Genomic DNA, 6,679 nt, shown 5'->3' on the forward strand with positions numbered 1-6,679 from the left:
TGTTGTACGTAGAACAGATTGTGGCACTATCCGAGGGATTTCTGTGAGTCCTCGAAATAAAAATCGGATGATGTCAGAAAGAATTTTTATCCAAACATTAATTGGTCGTGTCTTAGCAGACGATATATATATAGGTTCCCGATGTGTCGCCTTTCGAAATCAAGATCTTGGGATTGGACTTGTCAATCGATTAATAACCTTTGGAACACAATCAATATCTATTCGAACTCCCTTTACTTGTCGGAGTACATCTTGGATCTGTCGATTATGTTATGGTCGGAGTCCCACTCATGGTGACCTAGTTGAATTGGGGGAAGCTGTAGGTATTATCGCGGGTCAATCGATCGGCGAACCGGGGACTCAACTAACATTAAGAACTTTTCATACCGGCGGGGTATTTACAGGAGGTACTGCCGAACATGTACGAGCCCCTTATAATGGAAAAATAAAATTCAATGAGGATTTGGTTCATCCTACACGTACACGTCACGGGCATCCTGCCTTTCTATGTTATATAGACTTATCTGTAATTATTGAGAGCGAAGATATTATACATAGCGTGACTATTCCACCAAAAAGTTTTCTTTTAGTTCAAAATGATCAATATGTGGAATCAGAACAAGTTATTGCTGAGATTCGCGAGGGAACATACACTTTTCATTTTAAAGAGAGGGTTAGAAAATATATTTATTCTGACTCAGAGGGCGAAATGCACTGGAGTACTGATGTGTCCCATGCACCCGAATTTACATATAGTAATGTCCACCTTTTACCAAAAACAAGTCATTTATGGATATTATCAGGAAGTTCGTGCGGATCTAGTCTAATTCTTTTTTCGATCCATAAAGATCAAGATCAAATGAACATACCCTTTCGTCCCGCCGAAAGAAAATCTATTTCTAGCCTCTCAGTGAATAATGATCAAGTGAGCCAAAAATTTTTTAGTTCGGATTTTGCGGATCAAAAAAACTTAGGGATTTCCAATTATTCAGAATTGAATGGAAACTTAGGTACTAGTCATTCTAATTTCATATATTCTGCTATTTTTCATGAGAACTCAGATTTATTAGCAAAAAGGCGAAGAAATCGATTTCTTATTCCATTCCAATCGATTCAAGAGCAAGAGAAAGAACTCATACCGCATTCAGGTATCTCGGTTGAAATACCCATAAATGGTATTTTCCGTAGAAATAGTATTTTTGCTTTTTTTGATGATCCTAGATACCGAAGAAAGAGTTCCGGAATTCTTAAATATGGGGCTCTAAAGGCGGATTCAATCATCCAAAAAGAGGATATGATTGAGTATCGAGGAGTCCAAAAATTTAAGACAAAATACGAAATGAAAGTAGATCGCTTTTTTTTCATTCCTGAGGAAGTGCACATTTTACCCGAATCCTCTGCCATAATGGTACAGAACTATAGTATCATTGGAGTCGATACACGACTCACTTTAAATATAAGAAGCCAAGTCGGCGGGTTGATCCGAGTGGAGAGAAAAAAAAAAAGGATTGAACTCAAAATATTTTCGGGGGATATCCATTTTCCGGACAAGACAGATAAAATATCCCGACACAGTGGCATCTTGATACCGCCAGGAAGAGGAAAAAAAAACTCGAAGGAATCCAAAAAATTTAAAAATTGGATTTATGTCCAACGGATCACACCAACCAAGAAAAAGTTTTTTGTTTTGGTGCGGCCCGTAGCCACCTATGAGATAGCGGACAGTATAAATTTGGCAACACTCTTCCCACAAGATCTCTTTCGGGAAAAGGATAATATTCAACTTCGAGTTTTCAACTATATCCTTTATGGAAATGGCAAACCAACTCGAGGAATTTCTGACACAAGTATTCAATTAGTTCGAACTTGTTTAGTCTTGAATTGGGACCAAGATAAAAAAAATTCTTCCCTCGAGGAGGTCCGTGCTTTCTTTGTTGAAGTAAGTACAAAGGGTTTGATTCGAGATTTCATAAGAATTGGCTTAGTGAAATCCCATATTTCATATATAAGAAAAAGGAATAATTCGCCAGATTCGGGATTGATCTCTGCAGATCAGATGAATCCGTTTTATCCGATTTCTCCCAAGGCTGGCATTCTTCAACAATCACTTAGACAAAATCACGGAACTATTCATATGTTCTTAAATCGAAATAAGGAATCCCAATCTTTGTTAATTTTATCATCATCTAATTGTTTTAGAATGGGTCCATTTAATCATGTAAAATATCACAATGTGATAAACCAATCAATAAAAAAAAATACGCTAATTACAATTAAAAATTCGTCAGGCCCCTTAGGAACAGCCACCCAAATTTCAAATTTTTATTTGTTTTTGCCTTTACTCACGTATAATCAGATTTCTTTAATTAAATATTTGCAACTTGATAACTTAAAACATATTTTTCAAGTAATTAACTCGTATTTAATCGATGAAAACGGAATAATTTTTAATCTCGACCCAAACAGTAACGTTGTTTTGAATCCATTCAAATTGAATTGGTATTTTCTTCATCAAAATTATCATCATAATTATTATGAGGAAACGTCCACAATAATTAGTCTTGGACAATTTTTTTGTGAAAATGTATGTATAGCCAAAAAAGAACCGCACCTAAAATCGGGTCAAGTTTTAATTGTTCAAAGGGATTCTGTAGTAATAAGATCCGCTAAGCCCTATTTGGCTACTCCGGGAGCAAAAGTTCATGGGCATTACAGAGAAATTCTTTCCGAAGGGGATACATTAGTTACATTTATATATGAAAAATCGAGATCCGGTGATATAACACAAGGTCTTCCAAAAGTAGAACAAGTGTTAGAAGTCCGCTCGATTGATTCAATATCGCTGAACTTAGAAAAGCGGATTAAGGGTTGGAACAAGTGTATAACAAGAATTCTTGGAATTCCTTGGGGATTCTTGATTGGTGCTGAGCTAACTATAGTGCAAAGTCGTATTTCTTTGGTTAATAAGATTCAAAAGGTTTATCGATCCCAGGGGGTGCAGATTCATAATAGGCATATCGAAATTATTGTACGTCAAATAACATCAAAAGTTTTGGTTTCCGAAGAGGGAATGTCTAATGTTTTTTTACCTGGAGAACTTATTGGATTGTTACGAGCAGAACGAACGGGGCGTGCTTTAGAAGAAGCAATCTGTTATCGAGCCGTTTTATTAGGAATAACTCGAGCATCTTTGAATACTCAAAGTTTTATATCCGAAGCAAGTTTTCAAGAAACTGCTCGGGTTTTAGCAAAAGCAGCTCTTCGGGGTCGTATCGATTGGTTAAAAGGCCTGAAAGAAAATGTTGTTCTAGGGGGGGTGATCCCTGCCGGGACCGGATTCAACAAAGGATTGGTGCATTGTTCACGGCAACACACCACCATTCTTTTGGAAAAAAAAACAAAGAATTTAGCTTTATTCGAGGGAGATATGAGGGATATTTTATTCTACCATAGGGAATTTTGTCACTCTTCTATTTCAAAATCTGACTTTTCTAGGATTTAATGATTTCTAATAGCGGACTATTTTGAATTTTATTTTTTGTTGTTTGCTGTAGTCATTTGCTTTGGTAATTTGTTAACACTAATAAAGATAATAATGAATACAAAATAATGGCTTGGTTCATGCATAAATGGCCATCCCCGGTACAAGAGAAGGTTCCATCGGAACAAAAATTTATTTTAGTTTGGGGTGCCCCCCTTTTTAAGTGTGAAAAGAAATGACAAAAAGATATTGGAACATCGATTTGGAAGAGATGATGAGAGCAGGAGTTCATTTTGGACATGGTACGAGGAAATGGAATCCTAGAATGGCACCTTATATTTCTGCAAAGCGTAAAGGTATTCATATTATAAATCTGACTAGAACTGCTCGTTTTTTATCAGAAGCTTGTGATTTAGTTTTTGATGCAGCAAGTAGGGGAAAACAATTCTTAATTGTTGGGACAAAAAATAAAGCAGCTGATTTAGTGTCGCGGGCTGCAATACGGGCTCGGTGTCATTATGTTAATAAAAAGTGGCTCGGCGGCATGTTAACAAATTGGTCCACTACAGAAAAAAGACTTCATAAGTTTAGGGACTTGAGAACTGAACAAAAGACAGAGGGATTCAACCGTCTTCCGAAAAGGGATGCAGCTGTGTTGAAGAGACAATTATCTCGCTTGGAAACATATCTAGGCGGGATTAAATATATGACGGGATTGCCTGATATTGTAATCATCCTCGATCAGCAAGAAGAATATACGGCTCTTAGAGAATGTATCACTTTGGGAATTCCAACCATTTCTTTAATCGATACAAATTGTAATCCCGATCTCGCGGATATTTCGATTCCAGCAAATGATGACGCTATAGCTTCAATTCGATTCATTCTTAACAAATTAGTATTCGCAATTTGTGAGGGTCGTTCTAGCTATATACAAAATTCTTGATTAATAATAAGATAAATAAATCAATTTTTTTTGAGGGAGGGGCTCCCTGTATTTCGATTAAAAAAATCGGTTACTACTCCTTAATTGTACAAAAGAAAAAGAGAGAAAAACTAGGGATATTGTGTGATTTGTTTAGTTGGGATCCAAAACTAAAATATAAAATTAACGTAAATAAGTAAAAAAAGGGGGGGATCTTGAATCAAAATAATTTAAAGTTCTTATTTCTGTCAGAGGGCAATATGAATGTTTTATCATGTTCCATCAACACACTAATAAAAGAAGGGTTATATGAGATATCTGGTGTAGAAGTAGGCCAACATTTCTATTGGCAAATAGGGGGTTTCCAGATCCATGCCCAAGTCCTTATTACTTCTTGGGTTGTAATTGCTATCTTATTAGGTTCTGCAGTTCTAGCGATTCGCAATCCACAAACCATTCCAACTGACGGCCAAAATTTCTTTGAATTTGTCCTTGAATTCATTCGAGACGTGAGTAAAACCCAGATTGGAGAAGAATATGGTCCATGGGTTCCCTTTATTGGAACCCTGTTTTTATTTATTTTTGTTTCTAACTGGTCAGGAGCCCTTTTACCGTGGAAAATTATCCAGTTACCTCAAGGGGAATTAGCAGCACCAACGAATGATATAAATACGACGGTTGCTTTAGCTTTACTCACATCAGTAGCCTATTTTTTTGCGGGGCTTAGCAAAAAAGGATTAGGGTATTTCAGTAAATACATTCAACCAACCCCAATTCTTTTACCCATTAACATCTTAGAAGATTTTACAAAACCCCTATCACTTAGTTTTCGACTTTTCGGAAATATATTAGCCGATGAATTAGTCGTTGTTGTTCTTGTTTCTTTAGTACCTTTAGTGGTTCCTATACCTGTCATGTTCCTTGGATTATTTACAAGCGGGATTCAAGCTCTCATTTTTGCCACTTTAGCTGCGGCTTATATAGGTGAATCTATGGAAGGTCATCATTAACGATTTTTTTTTCAAATATTCTTTTTTAGGTTAGCCCAATTAATTATAGAATAGTTGGTTTACGTTATGTAAGAAACACCTGTATATGTGATATTTGATATTGCCTAGGTATATATGAGTTAAAGATCTATATAATTTGAATCTGCTCTACATGCTTTTGTGAATTTCTATTTAGATAGGGATTCGATTATAAATTCTTCCTTTTTATCTGTGAATTGGCTGAAAAAACGATAAAAAAAGAATGAAGAATTCAAAGAATGGTTCACAAAAAATAAATGGCATAAAAAAGTCGTATATCTATATTATGGATTTTTAAAAATCCCGTGAATAGGAACTACTATTAAAGTAATTCTTATGATTCACTCATTTTATTATATTATTTCAATTCTAGTTTTTGGTTATTTTGGCTTGATGAATCTTAGCGATTACTTAATTAGAATTACGTCCTAAGTCATTTGATGATTGTATCATTAACTATTTCTTTATTTTGGTGTGAGGAACTTATCATGAATCCACTGGTTTCTGCTGCTTCGGTTATTGCTGCTGGGTTGGCTGTTGGGCTTGCTTCTATTGGACCTGGAGTTGGTCAAGGTACAGCTGCGGGTCAAGCTGTCGAAGGTATCGCGAGACAACCTGAGGCAGAAGGAAAAATCCGAGGTACTTTATTGCTTAGTTTGGCTTTTATGGAAGCTTTAACAATTTATGGCCTGGTTGTAGCATTAGCGCTTTTATTTGCGAATCCTTTTGTTTAATCCCAGAAATCATAAAATTCGGGATTTTTTTTTGTAGTTTTTTAATTCTATCAAGATTTAACTCCTACAATTATTCATTGAGACAACAATCCTTGGGAAGGACTAATTTGAGGATGGGGAATTAGCACATCGATTCGCTTTCTTCCTTCCCCTTATTCTTTTAGTTTAATAGAAACTTTTTTTAAGGAGTGTTGCGAAAAAAAGGAAGTTTAGGTTTTTTGAACTTGACATAAAACTTGGTCTCAAATTCTAGCTTAATTCTAATAAGTCTCATTATTATTATTGAAAATTAAAAATTTTGGAAAATACGTTTGTAAATAGAATAGGTTTTTGATTCTGTTTACAAATATCCAAAGAGGTAAATTAAATTATTAAATTAAAATTTCTTTTTATTGAAAATAAAAAGAATAAAAAAAAAGGACAGAGTTCTTTTTTTTATAGTTTAGCTAGAAGAGGAGATTATATGAAAAATTTAACCGATTCTTTCGTTTACTTGGGTCACTGGCCATCC

Source organism: Camelina sativa, chromosome 13 (genome assembly GCF_030686135.1).
Source record: "Camelina sativa cultivar CO46 ecotype springtype chromosome 13, ASM3068613v1".
Classification (NCBI taxonomy): Eukaryota; Viridiplantae; Streptophyta; class Magnoliopsida; order Brassicales; family Brassicaceae; genus Camelina; species Camelina sativa.